This window comes from Monodelphis domestica, chromosome 6 (assembly GCF_027887165.1).
Source record: "Monodelphis domestica isolate mMonDom1 chromosome 6, mMonDom1.pri, whole genome shotgun sequence".
In the NCBI taxonomy this organism is placed as follows: domain Eukaryota; kingdom Metazoa; phylum Chordata; class Mammalia; order Didelphimorphia; family Didelphidae; genus Monodelphis; species Monodelphis domestica.
Genome location: NC_077232.1, coordinates 135,071,294 through 135,088,451, shown reverse-complemented (window position 1 = coordinate 135,088,451; position 17,158 = coordinate 135,071,294).

Here is a 17,158-nt window from a genome sequence, read left to right as displayed (position 1 = left end):
TTGATTCTGCTGTATTGGTTCTTGATTTCTCTTGAAATCATTAGTGTCTAGATGGTCAATTATGATTTCTAAGGCCTGATTTTGCTCTGTCAGTTTTTGTTTCTCATTTTTGAATTGGCCCATTTATTTTTGCATCATGTTCATTTTTCTTCCCCATTTTCGTCTACTTCTAATAATTGGGTTTTGAAGGTTTTTTTGAGATCTTCTGAAATCTGTGTTCAATCCATAATTTTCTTTTGCACTTTTTGTGTGTCTACATTGCTTTCACTGTCCCCCTTTATTTCTGTACCTTGCTATTTGTTTCCATGTAAAGTCTTTAGAGTTAGGTGCTTTTTGGTTATTTGTTCATGTAAGGATAATTTTAGGATTGTGACCTAATATAAATTAATTTTGGTCACCAGAGGAAATCCCAAATAAAATACCCAAGTCAAATGGAAATTTATGGTGATTTAAATTAATATAGAGGGAAGGAATTAAGAAGAAGAGAGAGGAGGGAATAGGATTTCTCCCACCTGGCCCGTGGCATGGGAAATTCAAAGACTTCCACCACAAGGTCTCTGAAGAAGATTAGAGGCTTTCTAAGAAGATAATGTTTGGAAGGTAAAGGAGAAAGGGATCAGCCTAAAACTCCGAGAGAGCTCAGTTAAGATGCCTCACCTGAACTAGGCTACTCAGCTTCTCCCAGTAGAGTATCAAGGAAAGCTCACTGCCAAACTGGACAATAGCTTCCACCATGCTAAGATGCCAGAACGCTTAGCATATTGCCAACCAGAGCCAGCTCTCCATGGAAAGAGACTGGAGAGAGGAAGTGATGCAAAATATATAGATGGTTTTTACATCACTTTCCTGCATCTCATATGTACCAATGGTAGCTTAAGCTTGACTTAGCACAGCCCAGGGGTCTGTCAGTTGTTTCTGATTTATCATTTGCTAGCACATGTCTGTCATAGGCAATCCTCCTAAATATTTAATCCTTAAATATGGGTGTAGACATTCCTCTTTTTGTTATACTAAATAAGGTGGGGTAATCTAAAGTTCATACTAATTTTTCCTAATTATAGGTAGGCTCTGTTTTCTGAGGATTAGAGTACCCTATTAAACTTCAGTCCTTCCGTGATGTTATTTTTGACTTATTTTCTGGGTTTTTACTGTCTTACCAGATGGTTTGAGGGCTGAGAGCTCTTAGAGTCCCTGTCTCCTGCTGATTCAATTGGCCCTTGAGATGCTGATAGCTTAAAGGCTTTCCTCAGGCTTACGTGTAAGCTTTTGATCTCTATCTGAACTTGATCATGTCAGATGCTGATCAGATTCTATCCCCAGGCTTAGGTTCAAGTTTTTGATTTTAAGATATTTTTGATTCAATCAGGTGTACCCTGGATTTCCCTGTCTTGGAGCTCTACCCTTAGTTTTGGTCAAAAATATCCTGGGGAGGCTTCCCATGAGAACTGTGTTCTCACCCCAAACTTTGGACCCAGACTTGTATTCCTGGCTTCTCTCTGGGCCACACAGATTGGTCCCTTCAGCACAGATTGCCTTGGGCTGAGACTTGTGACCTCTCTCCAGGTTTACAACTTCAAGGGGGTGTTAGTTGGCTTGGACCACTAATTGCTTAGCAGGATCTGAGGGTCTGATTTAGCTTGAGATTAATTTCACAACCTGTGAGAGTCAGTGGGAGTGTGTGGTTTGCTCTTGGCTTGCTCTTCACTCACTGCTATACCTCCTTCTTACTCTACTCCCCTCTCACCCCAGATGGTCTTTGCATACTTTTTGGGTTTTTTTCTTTTTTTGATGTTTGTTTCCCTCTGTCTCTATTGATTCTTTCACTCTTGTATTTGTTTTGTGGTGATATTTTACTTTTCTTCCCTCCAAAGACAAGTCATTTTCAAATTGAATGCCATCTTGAAGTTTTAAAATTATTAGCTAAAATTTTAGAATTAAAGTCTTTTCCAAATAAGTCTGATATTCAACCATTAGAAGCATATGAATAGGAATTACACTCTTGGCAATAGATTTAGTAGCTTTTCATATATTTAAGAGAATAAAATTTTTGTAGATCTTTAAAAATACATCTACAAAACCATATGCTAATAAAAAAATATATATTTTTTACTTTTGGAAGGAAATTTAAAACCAATCTCCCAATGATAAATCCAGCAAAATACTCAATCCAAAGTACAATATATAGTTTAATGTAGTTTAAAATTACAGATATTCATTATGCTTAAAATGTAGTTCATATAGTATACAAAATTTGAAATTTCTTGCTATTTTTCCCTAATAAGTGGAAAAAGCTTTGTGAATGCTGATGAAGCTGGTTGTTTGGCTGGATAGTAGAATATCAGAATATAAATATTAGAAGGATTTTTGATCTGTATAAGTTTTCTGAACAAAATTTCCCCAAAGCATTGAAATTACAGATCTAAATCTCCAGTCTCTCCCTGTCTTTGTCTCTTTCTCTTATACATGAATACACACACACACACACACACACACACACACACACACACACATACCAAGTCACATCACAGCACATAGTCACATAGAATTCTCAAGAATTTATATTGTTCATATGGACTTTTTCTTCAGAGTCATAAGTTAAGAATGAAACTCACAGGGGAAAAATATATATTATGGAGGAAAAAAGCTGTGGCACAATACATTTTTAAATTGCCTGATCCTGAGAATGAATATGTGTTAAAAAGTAGTCTAAATATATATTTTTCTTTAGCTGCTAAATAATATCTCTTTGTCTCTCTTATTATTTATTTGATTTTGTTGCTATAATTTGTTTTAATCTCTTTTGAAAAGGAATCTCCAAACCTATATATGAGTATATACGTATATAATTGTCCAGTTGATTCCATATTTTTGTCACACATAGCCACATAGTGTGGGCAGTACCCTGCTTATAATACTCACTAACTGTATGACCTTACACATCATATTTAGCCTTTATTTACCTAAGATAATTCTGTAGGATTTGCCTACATAGTCATAAATGTGTTATAACTTGATTGTGGGAATTTCCACATTGCTTATCTATATGTTTTTTAAAATACAATCTGCATATACACACATCATTTTCTTATACACACACATGATATTATTTATCTGAACCCTGTGTGTATGCGAATGTATGTATGGGTATCCATGTGTGTATGTAAAAGAGAGGGAGGAGGAAGAGATATCTTCATTATTAAAAATGAATTGATCTATTGAAGAATGGATTAATATATAACCTCCAGAAGCATTTATCACAGAATTCTGATGAAAAAATTTGGTCTTAATTCATCAGGTGGAAATAGAAATTTGTGGTAGAAACAATACAAAGGATTTTTTATAGAATAATTCATAATAGAAAAGATGAAGAAGGGCATAATCAGAAAACTGGCCCAGGAATCAAAAATAAATCTGTATTCAAATTCTGCTTCTGTATCATACTATCCAGGTCTTTGTGGGCATGTAATTTAATCTTTCAATTTTACAACATGACTTTCTAATTCTTTAAATTATAGAAGCTGCTAATTTGCATTTGTACAAGGTGTTTCCAAATTTCCTTTCAAACTAGCACTATTCATTGATGAAATAATGTATCTGAACCAAAAAAGACTCACCCTGATAAAACTGTAGTAGATAGGAAGAAATATATCTCTTTAGAGTAATAAGTAATAATCAATTAATTTTTAATAATTTTAAAGAATATTTTAAAATTTAGTTTCTATATCTTAAAGATCATTTCTACTTTTTCATGTTATGAATTTCAATTCCCTTACAGGAAATACTTGACATTTTCCCCAATACTTAATACAAATTATTATCTAATATATTTTCCACATTACTTGAAGAAGTACCTAGGGACATTTAAAGGCCAAGAGCTGAAAGGATAAGTGAAACAGTGAACTAACAAAATATAAAATGTAAAGTAGCAATTCATTTTGATTGTGCTAATCTTTCCCTATAGATTTTGAATTTGGAAGGGAAACATTCTTAAAAGTTTCAGATTGTTGAGAAAATGAAGTCAGTACATAAATTGTGAATGAACAAATCTACAAAAATGAAGAATTAATATTCAGATATATCTGAAGTCATTTGCTGAAATACCTAGGCATTTCCAAAAGTACCCCAACATTTTCCAATTTGTGGATTACACAGGAGTATTGATTTGAAATAGATGTTTCATTAGTAGACTTTCAACCTGGTAGGTGTTTCAGATATTTAAAATTATTAATATTCACTCTAAAAGCATTTGGGCACTTGTCTAAAGACCTAAGTATTGATCAGAATGATTGGATTCTCATTCATCTCATTAGGATGTAGGAACATTGAGGGCAGGTGATGTGGAAATTTATTAGCCATGACACAAAAAGCTAAAACCAAGTCTCCAAGCCAAAATGAAACAGGTTTATTGAGAGAGTGCTAGTCTCACAATAAAGCCAGACTCCAGTTAGCAACTGAAAACCTTGAACCTTGAAAGCAGCCCCTTCTTATAGCAATATTTACAGAAATAATGTTGGAAAAAATTGAAGTTCTTTGACTCAGAGTTGGCCTAGGGCTCAATGTTGAGGATTGGCAACTCTGACCTATGTCAAGGAGTACAAAGCCATAATAGAGTAGTGTGTAGAGCTTAGGCAGCCTAAGGTGAATGAGGTCAAAAGTTTAAATTATTGATGGAATAGTAGCAAAACAGAATAGAAGTAAGGTCAGAAATGCACACCTGCCCATTGTCACCCAGTTGTCCTTTCCCGTGGCTTGCTTCACTTGGCCCATACCAATGATGCAAGTAGGTCCTTTGACCATCACAGTCAGCATGCAAATTCCCATGCTATGGGTCTTGGACACCTGCAGGACTTCTTAGACCAATTGTGACATAAAGATTAGACTGGACTTAGGTCCTATGATTTTTGGCTGAGAGTAAGTTGGTCCCATATGAATTGCAGAATTATTATAGAATCATAAAGGGAATTGAATTTCACATTTACACAGGGACTGTCTTACTTCTTTCTATCACCAGACCTAAACATAATGCCTAATACATAAGTACATATTTAATGAACAATTCTTTACTAATTAATCAAGTGCTTTACTCCCTTAAGTCAAGTAGTTCTTATTTTTCAAATCTGAAGCAAATTCATGTCAGAAAAAAATGAGTTTTTTAATGGTGATTCTAACTAATTTCAAAAGATTCATTCAAATTGATTCATACTTAAATATTTTACTTACACCTTTCTTGGTAAGAAAGGATACTCTTCTTACAAGTAGAGGTACATATGGTACTGTACTGTTTTGGGAGTATTTGCAAATATTTGCATAAATGTTTTTGTAACAATCCACGGGTTGGCTATCCACAAATCCTCAGATATTTGAAGTTCACCCCATTTTGGGAAAAGATAAAACTACAAAGACATTCCATTAGATGGGAGTTAAGAATGGTAGAAATGAAAACAGGGCTAGAGGTATTCATATGTGATTACTTTCTAGGGATCAAGAGAAGAAAAGAAGAAAGATATGGTAGCTGTCTCAAGGTAGCAATGTATATAGAGCAGCATCTGGTGTCTGTCACATTTGTATTTCTCTTCCTTATACCAAGTGACTTGACTTGGGGGACAAACTAGGAGTTTTATGATTATGTTTTGTAGTATTGCTAGTTCTGGTGGCAAGGGCACTGAAAAAACAAGACTGTTCTGAGGGAAATAGATGTATTAATTAGGCAGATCCTACCTTCCCTCAGCCTTATTTCTTAATTGTGTCTGAATAATTTATTTCATTAAAGAACATATTTGCTTAATTAATATTATTTCTCCTTTGCATGTGTGGCTTAATTTGTCTATATATTGTTAGATATCCCTTTGTCTCTGTGTGTGGCATGAGAGCAAAATGGAAGTCATGTGTGAGAGAAAGAGATCTTTCCAAGTTCAACTGGGAGTTACCTCAGCTCATTTTTATACAGTTTGGTTTTCTAATTAGTCATAAGCATGAACCATTCATAACTATTCTTTTAAGTTGAGAATCACTACATGTGATAATGTGCTTTATATTCATTAGCCACAGTGGTATGAAATTCTTTTTTGGGGGGAGGATGAAATTCTTAATTGGTAGACCAATGTTATATACATAGAGCTATTTAGATATATTCACAGAGCTTACAATGTATTTTGTCTAGATAGAACCACACAGTTTAAACAAGTGGCAATCTTAAATTACATAAGGAATTCTATGGTGACAAAACCTCTTTTCTCCAATGTAGTTCACTATATTATTTGCAATTTATTCTTAGAGTTTCCTAGACTAGAATACTGAGAGTTTGGAAATTGTGAAAGCCCAAGTAGATGTCAGTAGCAAGTAGATGTCAGAAGCAAGATTTAAATCAGATCTCTCTGGCTTTGGAACAAGGTTATATGCTCTCTAACAAGTTGCCTCTCAGTGGTTTTTTTAAAACAAAGGATTCATTTGTGTCACAAGGTGTGATGCCATGAAAAAAAAAAAGAGCAATTCTGCAGCACCTATTTGTGTAGCCATAAAACAGTAGCAAGATCAGAGAAAGGCCTTTAGTGAATTGGATGTATCCCTAGGGGACTTATAGAAGGAAAGAAACAAATAGAAGAATTATAAAATATAAGAAATGTTAATGATTGTGGCCTACCTGGAAGACATGCCCATATCAAAGAGAACATAGAAATAATAATCCCCATTTGTATATTCTTTAAGGCTTATAAAGTATTATGTTCTGTTGAATCTATATTTTAGAAAGGGGGAAGGTGATACAAAGGGAAAGTAGCACATATAAATAATACTGAATTTATTTATTTTTCTTCTTATTGAACATTATTTTATTTGGTCATTTCCAAACATTATTCATTGGAGAGAGAGAACATCTTCTTTTCCTTCCCCCATCCCTCCCACCACCTCTCCCATAGCCAATGAGCAATTCCACTAGGTATTACGTGTTCTTCATTCGAACCCATTTCCATGTTGTTGGTATTTGCATTAGAGTGTTCATTTAGAGTCTCTCCTCAGTCATATCTCCTCATCCCTGGTAGTCAAGCAGTAGATTTTCCTCAGTGTTTTTACTCCCACAGTTTGTCCTCTGCTTGTGGATAATGTTTATTTTTTTCCAAGATCCCTGCAGATTGTTCAGGGACACTGCATTGACACTAATGGAGAAGTCCATTACATTCGATTGTACCAGTGTATCAGTCTCTGTGTACAATGTTTTCCTGGTTCTGCTCCTTTTGCTGTACATCACGTCCTGGAGGTTGTTCCAGTTGCTATGGAATTCCTCCACTTTATTATTCCTTTTAGCACAATAGTATTCCATCACCAACATATACCACAATTTGTTCAGCCATTCTCCAATTGAAAGGCAACCCCTCATTTTCCAATTTTTGGCCACCACAAAGAGCATAGCTATAAATAATCTTGTACAAGTCTTGTTTCTTATTATTACTTTGGGGAACAAACCCAGAAGTGCTATGGCTGGATCAAAGGGCAAACAGTCTTTTATTGCCCTGTGGGCATAGTTCCAAATTGCCCTCCAGAATGGTTGGATCAATTCACATCCCCACCAGCAATGAATTAATGTCCCTACTTTGCCACATCCCCTCCAACACTCATTACTTTCCATAGTTGTCATGTTAGCCAATTGGCTAGGTGTGAGGTGATACCTCAGAGTTGTTTTGATTTGCAACTTTCTGATTATAAGAGATTTAGAGCAATTTTTATGTGCTTATTAATATTTTTTATTTCTTTATCTGAAAACTGCCTATTCATGTCCCTTGGCCATTTATCAATTGGAGAATGGCTTGATTTTTTGTACAATTGATTTAGCTCTTTGTAAATTTGTCAGAGGTTTTTATGAAGATTGTTTCCCAATTTGTTGCTTCCCTTCTGATTTTAATTACATTGGTTTTATTTGTAAAAACCTTTGTAATCTGATGTAGTCAAAATTATTTATTTTACATTTTGTGACTCTTTCTAAGTCTTGCTTGGTTTTAAATTCTTTCCCTTCCCAAAGGTCTGACATGTATACCATTCTGAGTTCACCTAATTATTTATAGTTTCCTTCTTTATGTTCAGGTCCTTCACCCAATCTGAGTTTATCTTGGTGTAGGGTGTAAGGTGTTGATCCAAACCTAATCTCCCCCATAATGTCTTCCAGTTTTCCCAGCAGTTTTTATCAAATAGTGGATTATTGTCCCAAAAGCTGGGATCTTTGGGTTTATCATATACTGTCTTGCTGAGATCACTTACCCCAAGTCTATTCCATTGATCCTCCTTTCTGTCTCTAAGAGAGTACCAAATTGTTTTGATGACCACTGCCTTATAATATAGGTTGATATCTGGGACTGCAAGGCCCCCTTCCTTTGTATTTTTTTTTTCCATTATTCCCCTGGATATCTTTGATGCTTTGTTCTTCCAAATGAACTTTGTTATTTTTTTTCTAAATCAGTAAAAAAAGTTTTTTGTAAGTTCAGTGGGTATGGCACTAAATAGAAAAATAAGTTTGGGTAGTATGGTCATTTTTATTATATTGGCTCATCCTACGCATGAGCAGTTAATGGTTTTCCAATTGCTCGAGTCTAGTTTTAGTTGTGTGGAGAGGGTTTTGTGGTTGCATTCATATAGTTCCTTTGTTTGTCTCGGGAGATAAATTCCTACGTGTTTTATTTTGTCTAAGGATATTTGGAATGGAATTTCTCTTTCTAATATTTGCTGCTGAGATGTGTTGGAAATGTATTGGGATGCTGATGACTTAAGCAGGTTTATTTTGTATTCTGCAACTTTGCTAATGTTTTTGATTATTTTGACTAGGTTTTTGGTTGAACCTCTAAGTTTCCTTAGGTAGACCATCATATCATCTGCAAAGACTGATAACTTGGTTACCTCCTTGCCTATTTTAATGCCTTCAATTTCTTTTTCTTCTCTAATTGCTACTGATAGTGTTTATAGTGCAATTTCAAATAATGGAGGTGATAATGAGCATCCTTGTTTCACTCCTGATCTTAATGGGAATGCATATAGTTTATCCCCATTGCAGATGATGCTAGCTGATGGTGTTAGATATATAGTATTTATTATTTTTAGGAATGACCCTTCTATTGCATGCTTTCCAGTGTTTTTAATAGGAATAGGTATTGTATTTATCAAAGGCTTTTTCTGCATCTATTGAGATAATCATGTGATTCTTGTTGGTTTGCTTGTTGATATGGTCAATTATGTGAATGATTTTCCTAATATTGAACCAGCCCTGCATCCCTAGTATGAATCCTACTTGATCATGGTGAATGACCCTTCTGATCACTTGCAGGAGTCTTTTTGCTAGTATCCTATTTAAGATTTTTGCATCTATATTCATTCGCGAGATTGGTCTATAATTTTCTTTCTCTGTTTTTGGCCTGCCTGGCTTTGGAATCAGTACCATTTTTGTGTCATAAAAGGAATTTGGTAGAATTCCCTCTTTGCTTATTATGTCAAATAGTTTGTATAGTATTGGGATTAGCTCTTCTTTGAAAGTTTGATAGAAATCACTTGTGAATCCATCAGGCCCTGGGGATTTTTTTCTTTGGGAGTTCTTTGATGGCCTGTTGGATTTCATTTTCTGATATGGGATTATTTAAGAATTCTATTTCTTCTACTGTTAGTATAGGCAATTTATATTTTTGTAAATATTCATCCATATCACCTAGATTGGTATATTTATTGCCATATAGTTGGGCAAAGTATTTTTTAATGATTGCCTTAATTTCCTCTTCATTGGAGATGATATCACCCTTTTCATCATTGATGCTGTTTATTTGCTTTTCTTCTTTCCTTTTTTTAATTATTGACCAGTACTTTGTCTATTTTGTTTGTTTTTTCAAAGTACCATCTTCTAGCCTTATTTATTAGTTCAATAGTTCTATTGCTCTTGATTTTATTAATTTCTCCCTTAATTTTTAGGAACTCTATTTTGGTTATCTTCTGGGGGTTTTTAATTTGTTCACTTTCAAGTTTTTTGATTTGCATGTCCAATTCATTGAACTCTGCCCTCCATATTTTATTAATATATGCACTCAGGGATATGAATTTTCCACTGAGTACTGCTTTGGCTGCATCCCATGAAGTTTGAAAGGATGTCTCACCATTGTCATTTTCCTCAATGAAATTACTAATTGTTTCTATGATTTGTTCTCTAACTAACTGATTTTGGAGAATCATATTATTTAATTTCCAATTAATTTTTTATTTGGCTTTCCATGTACCCTTACTGATCATTATTTTTATTTCCTTATGATCTAAAAAGGCTTCATTTATTATTTCTGTTTTTCTGCATTTGTATGCCATGTTTCTGTGACCTAATGTATGGTCAATCTTTGTGAATGTGCCATGTAGTGCTGAGAAGAAGGTGTATTCCTTTTTATCCCTATTTATTTTTCTCCATATGTCTATTAACTCTAATTTTTCCAAGATTTCATTCACTTCTTTTACCTCTTTCTCATTTATTTTTTATTTGATTTATCTAAATTTGATAGTGGTTGGCTCAGATCTCCCACTAATATGGTTTTACTGTCTATTTCCTCCTTCAATTCTCCTAGTTTCTCTATTAAAAATTTGGATGCTATACCATTTGGTGCATACATGTTGATTAGTGATATTTCCACATTGTCTATAGTCCCTTTTAACAAAATACATTTACCTTCTCTATCCCTTTTAATCAGGTCTATTTTTGCTTTGGCTTTGTCAGATATTATGATTGCAACTCCTGCCTTCTTTCTATCAATTGACACCCAGAAGGTCTTACTCTTTCCTTTAATTCAGACATTGTGAGTGTCTCCCCACCTCATGTGTGTTTCTTGAAGACAACATATGGTATGGTTTTGGATTCTAATCCATTCTCCTATTCGTCTCTGTTTTATGGGTAAGTTCATCCCAATCACATTCGAAGTTATGATTGTCACTTATGGATTCCCTGACATTTTGATATCCTCTCCTAATTTTGACCTTTCTTCTTTAGCTATATATTTTAAGTCAGTGATTTACTTTAAATCAGTTCCCCTAGTCCCCTCCCTTGATATGTTTCCCTTTATAGCCCCTTCCTTTTTGTTCTCTTCCCCTCCCCCCTCTCCTTCCCTCCCTTTTTGTGCTCCCTTCCCCCAACCCCCTTGGTTTTCCCTTCTCCCTTACCCTGTTGGATAAGATAGAATTCAAGATCCCAATGGATCTGAATGCTCTTTCCTCTCACAGTTGATTTCACTGAGAGTAAGGTTTAAGTAAAAACTCTCTTCCTCTCCTTCTTATAGGAGATTTCTTCCCCTCCCCTTTCCATGTGTATATTTGTGTGAGAATGATTATTCTATTTAGTTTGTTTTTTCTATTTCTTGAAGTATATTTTAGTACCATCCATGATTCTCCCCTCTTCTTTCTATCCCCCTTTCTCCATACCATCTTGATGCCCCAATCTTTTCCTATGCATGATTTTTCTTACTACTGTAATGATGCATACAATTTTTGAGTTACACATTACATTTTCCCCACATATATATATATATATATATATATATATATATATATATATATATATAAAATTTGATATAAATATAGTAGCCGTTGCCTACAGAAAGAAATTGTTCCAAGAATAGCAATGAGTTGCTTTTTGGTCTCAGGAGCACTCAGTTTCTGGATATCTGCTATTTTTTTTTGGCGTGATACTTCTGGAACCCTCAGATAAAACAAATCCAAGATATTGCACTCAAGGCAAAAACACACTGTAATTTTGCTTTGCATATTTGTGTCCATTTTTATATAATTCTATCAAAAGAATCTAGCTATCTCTGAGACACACTTTAGCACTTGGCGATACAAGGAGGATATCATCAACAAAATGCAGTATTTCACGTTCCTTGAATGTTATGGTTTTTAGATCTCTATTTAAAATTTATGAGAATTGGCTCAGAGAATTGGTGAATCCTTCGGGCAGATAAGTCCATGTCCAGTGGGTTTTCTCCAAGTTAAAAACAACTATCTTTTGAGAATCCACAGGAATCAGTATCAAGAAGAACACTGAGCATAAATCTATCACAGTGAAACATCTTGCCTGACTTGGAATGGAAGAAATTATAGCAGCTGGACTTGGTACAATAGGATGTGTCTTTATCACATTACCTTTTATAGCTCTTAAATCCTATATGCATCTGTATGTGACTTTCCCATTTTGATCTAGCTTTGGCTTTTTGATTGGAAGTATAGGTGTATTATATTCTGAGAATCAAGGTATTATGATCTCTTGTTGGATTAGGGATTCAATGATTGATCTAATACCCTTTATTGCTTCTTTACTTAAGGGATACACTTACAGGAGTAGTTGATTTCAATAACCCTTCATCTGTGGAAGACTTTGACCATAAATCTTCAGGGATATCCTCAGGTATAAGACAGATTGAATCCAAGTCATCCTCTGTACTGACAGAATCTAAAAAAAAGCAAAGGAAAAGCTTTCAGAGATTCTTCTGGTAGATGTAATGATATAAGTCCAGTAACATTACATTGGATTGTTGCCTGTAATTTACATAATAAATCCCTACCTAGAAGATACATGTGACAATCTGGCATACAAAAAAATGAATGCCCCAAAGATAAAGGACCTAAAGTAATCATTTTAGGTTGTAATTTTGCTAATCTCTCTGGTTTTTCAGTCACTCCTCTTACTTCCACTGTACTAATAGCTCTACAATTCTTAGGAAGACTTTGCAAAATGTGAAGACTGGATTTGGCTCTCCCCTGATTGTAACAATGAAGGTACTTAGCTCTTCCTTGATTGTGAAGATTTAATTTGTTACTCATGTCTATTTTTAGACTTGAATCCCTATAAGTGTAAACATCCTAATTAAAAGTTAAGTATGGAGACCTGTCTATTTTTACATTCAATCACAAAAAGTGCAAACACAATACTTAAAGTTGAGTGGGAAGATCTGCCCATGTTAGATCTAATCACCAAATGTGTAAACATGCCACTTAATCATTTAGTGTGAGGTCTCTGACTCATGTGTGAAATAGTGGGTAATACCCACTATTTGCCTTCTGAGCAATATTTGCCTTCTCGAGCAAACTGTCAACTATGATTGGTAGACATGGAATTAGGGGAAGTGATACATGAACAAAGGTCTTTAAAAGAAATAGACAAGGGCCTAAACTCAGTTCTTCTGGGAGTTCAACTTGGAGATACTTGGAGTGGAACCTCCCGTGAGAGGACAGTTCTTCATTGTTGGAAGTGGAAAGAGGAGGAATTCTTTATGCTTTTGAGTTGAGGCTGGTGAAGAGGGGGAGAAGGATTTGCTGACTGGACTGACATGGTGGTAAGTAAGAAAGCTGGCTGTTTCTGGATATTTTTCTGAAGAGACTAGCCTCAGGAGAGACTTCCCCAGGGCCTTGGCCAGCTAAGAACCAACTCTCCTGTCCATGGTTTTGAGCCAGGGACCAGGAGTAAATTACTTAGTGTTTAGGCTTACCTTTTCCTCTCTATGATTTCTTACTTCACTCTTTCTACATTTTGTAAATAAATTGTAGATAAAATCTCTGTGAAATTAATTAAATTACTGGTGACCAAACACTTAAATTATCAAGTCCAACCTTTTTAAAATTAACCCTATTTCCCCCTTACAAAAACTGATTTACTGGCTCCAGTATCAACCAGAAGATCATAAATCTGATCCCCTATAGTGACAGATACATATGGTACTGTTTGAAGGTTGAAATGTTTCTAATACTAGTGCTAGCACAGTAACATCAGAACAAAGCTCAGTCATTTCCTGTACATCCAAGTTTACACCTGCTTGAACTACATGATATTCCCAGGATTTCGCATCTTTAACTCTATCATCAACTTCTTCACTACTACCCATTGTCCTTATACTCTCCATATTGGTATCATTGTTCTCATTTACAATTTCATTGTCATTATCCAATTTACACCCTTCTGTACTTTCTCTTATTTTACATTCATTAGAATTTTCTACTTATTTTATATTATAATTTTCTTTTCCCCTACAATTAGTAACACTAATTATCCTTTGATTCAATCAATTCATCTACATCTTCATTAATCTTATAATCATTACACTAACTTTCATTTACTCTCAATTTATTATCCCTTGATTTAATTACAGAAGTACATTGGGTAAACCTTTATAAGGAACAAGCTCCTTTGCTCTGAGCACCCTTAACAACTGACTATATTTAGGCCTTCCTCCAGACTTAACCCAGTCCTGCATAGTGTTGAAGTCTGGTGCTTGTGGTCCTTGGCAACAAGCATTTTGACACACATTTCCATTATTTTTTCTTGAGTAGTTATTATTATTCCAGCCATTATTGTTATTATTATAGTTATTATTCCCATTTTTATTCCTATTAAATCCTCCATACCTATTCATTTACCTTGAAAACTGGCCCTTTATACCAGCATTTTTTTACAAAATGTCTGACCCTAATACAGAGGAAACAACATTGGGGACCTGAACTTCTCTCTCTTGGCTTATAATAAGGCTTCATTGATCTTAATGCAGCCACAGCCTTAACCTCTTTTATCTCACTTTCTTTAGTTTTAATTTCTGCTTCCCTAAATTTTCTTTTAAGATCTTCCACTACAGTGTTTCTATCCTCATATTTTTCTTCATTAACTGTGGTCAAGTATATGACCTTTTGTTTAATGTCCTCCAGCTCCATTTCCTCCTAATCAGGACAATTGTTTTTAAGAATAATTTTATTTGGGGAATAGCATTTTTACAAAGACCCTTTTTATATGTGATATTGTCCCCTCTTCAAGGACATTCATATTCAGGTATATCTTGGCAGCTTCAGTAAGTCAGTCCAGGAATGATATAGGTTATTCAGTGGGATTTTGTTTTATAGATTCAAATTTAGACCAAGCATTTGGTCTTTTTGTATGCCTACTCATGACCTATCTATTATTGCTTGTCTACATTCCCTCATTGTTTCATAGTGTACTTTGTGTTCACATCAGTGTCTGAAACATCTTCTGGCCATAATGATAACAAGGAATCTTGTCTAGTTTCCTCTATAAACTTATTACATTTCTGTTTTTTTAATAGCTCATTAATTAAGAGGGCAAAATCATTATAATTTGGGTCAAATAAATCAATAACCCTCTTCATCTCTTTAGTTATGCAATTGGATTTATCTACAAAGGCTGAGGTTCTTTTCTTTATGAATTCCAAGTCCTCTGGGGTGAATTTTTGTGTATATTGACTTGGAAAATGCCATCCCTTGAGACTATAGGAAGATCTGTTGATGGAAATAGAAAAACCATCCCTCTAAACTCTTCTTGTTATAGCGTATTCAAATTTGCATTTATACCAGTAGTTACTTTTCCCCTAAAGCCATATTCTGTATTCACAAACTTTTTCTCCTTTATATATAGTTCCATCTGGTCCAGCTGTTGTTTCATATGTATTATCATTAGTTTGAACTCTGAATCCTTGGTCCATCAAATCAGTATTGCTTTAAACTGTTTGCCAATAAGAAAATTTAGTAGTCTAGAAGATGGTGGCATAGAAACAGCAAAAGGCCAGACCTCTGAATACTCTTCCTTATCATTTACAAACTACATGCTCCTAGGGGAATGAAAATCAAACCTAACAACAAGACAGAGCCAAGGAAGCCACCTGCTGGACTCAATTCAAAAGGTACACCCCCAAAAGCCATAATTCGAGATCACTTGGGTTTAAGGGAATGGCAGAAGGAAGGTCCCAGAAACCACCCCCCCAAACCTAGAACGCTAAGACTCCAGAAGCAGCAAGAACCTCTGGGTGGTTAAAGGCACTGGTTTGGAAAGTATACCTTGAAGGCAGGGCTGTGCCAGACTCAGAGAGTCAAACACAGGCAGTGGGGAAGGAGCTGGAGAGGGAGTTCAGAGCTGGCAGCCTGGACACAGCGGTGGAAAAACTCCATATTGCTCTAGCCTTATAGGAGGTTTTGGCCTCAGAACACATCCAGCCCAACCTAGCTGAACTTAATCCCATCAAAAGACTTAAGAGGTCAAGGAAACCCAATATCCAACAACACTCCCTCACAGCCTACTGGACTTTAATCCAATCAAAAGCCTCCAGAGGACAGGGAAGCTCAAACTCCAAAACCCCTCACCCACAGAGTGCACCAAGAGATCTCCTGGCAAAGCTCCAAGAGGGGAGACTGTCAGAAAATCCCAAAAGCAAAAAAATGAAAGGAGCAAGAGCACAGACAAATACAGAGAGTAAAGAGGGGATAAATATGAGCAAACAACAGAAAAAGGAAAAGAAATTACAATCAAAAGATTCTACACAGGCAATGAACAAAGAGCAGAAGGGAACAAAGGAGGAGGGATCATCAAACAATAAATCAGAAATCCCAGCAAATTGGATAAATGCTTTGGAAGAACTCAAAATGCACTTCAAAACACAATTAAAAGAGGCTGAAGACAATTGGGAAAAGAACTTAAAAATTAATATAAGGCATCTGGAAACAAAAAATAGTGTCTTGAAAGCCAAAATCATTCAGCATGAAAATGAGGCAAAGGAGATGAAAGATGAGGCAAAGAATATGAAAGGTGAGACAGAGGAGATGAGAGATGAGGTAAAGATAATGAAAGATGACCTCCAAAGAAAATTAGATCAGAAGGAGAAGAATGACCAAAAAGCCAGGGATGAAATGGAGTCTTTAAGAACCAGAACACAACTAGGATTAAGTGACCTCACAAGGTAGCAGGACACTATAAAACAAAACCAAAAGAATGAAAAAATTGAGGAAAATATGTTGCATTTCATTCACAAAACAGAAGATTTCAAATATCATTTGAGGAGAGACAATTTAAGATTCATTGGTCTACCAGAAGACCATGGAAAAAGAAAAAGCCTGGCCATGATACCACAGGAAATTATCCAAGAAAACTGCCCAATATTCTAGAATAAGAGGGAAAGGTGGAGATTGAAAGAATCCACAGATTACCGCCTATACTTAATCCCCAACTGACAACACCTAGGAATGTTATAGCCAAATTCAAGAACTATCAGAACAAAGAAAAAATATTACAAGCTGCCAAGAAAAAGTCATTCAGATACCATGGAACCACAGTGAGGATAACACAGGATCTGGCTGCATCCACACTGAAGGACAAAAAAGCATTGAATATGAT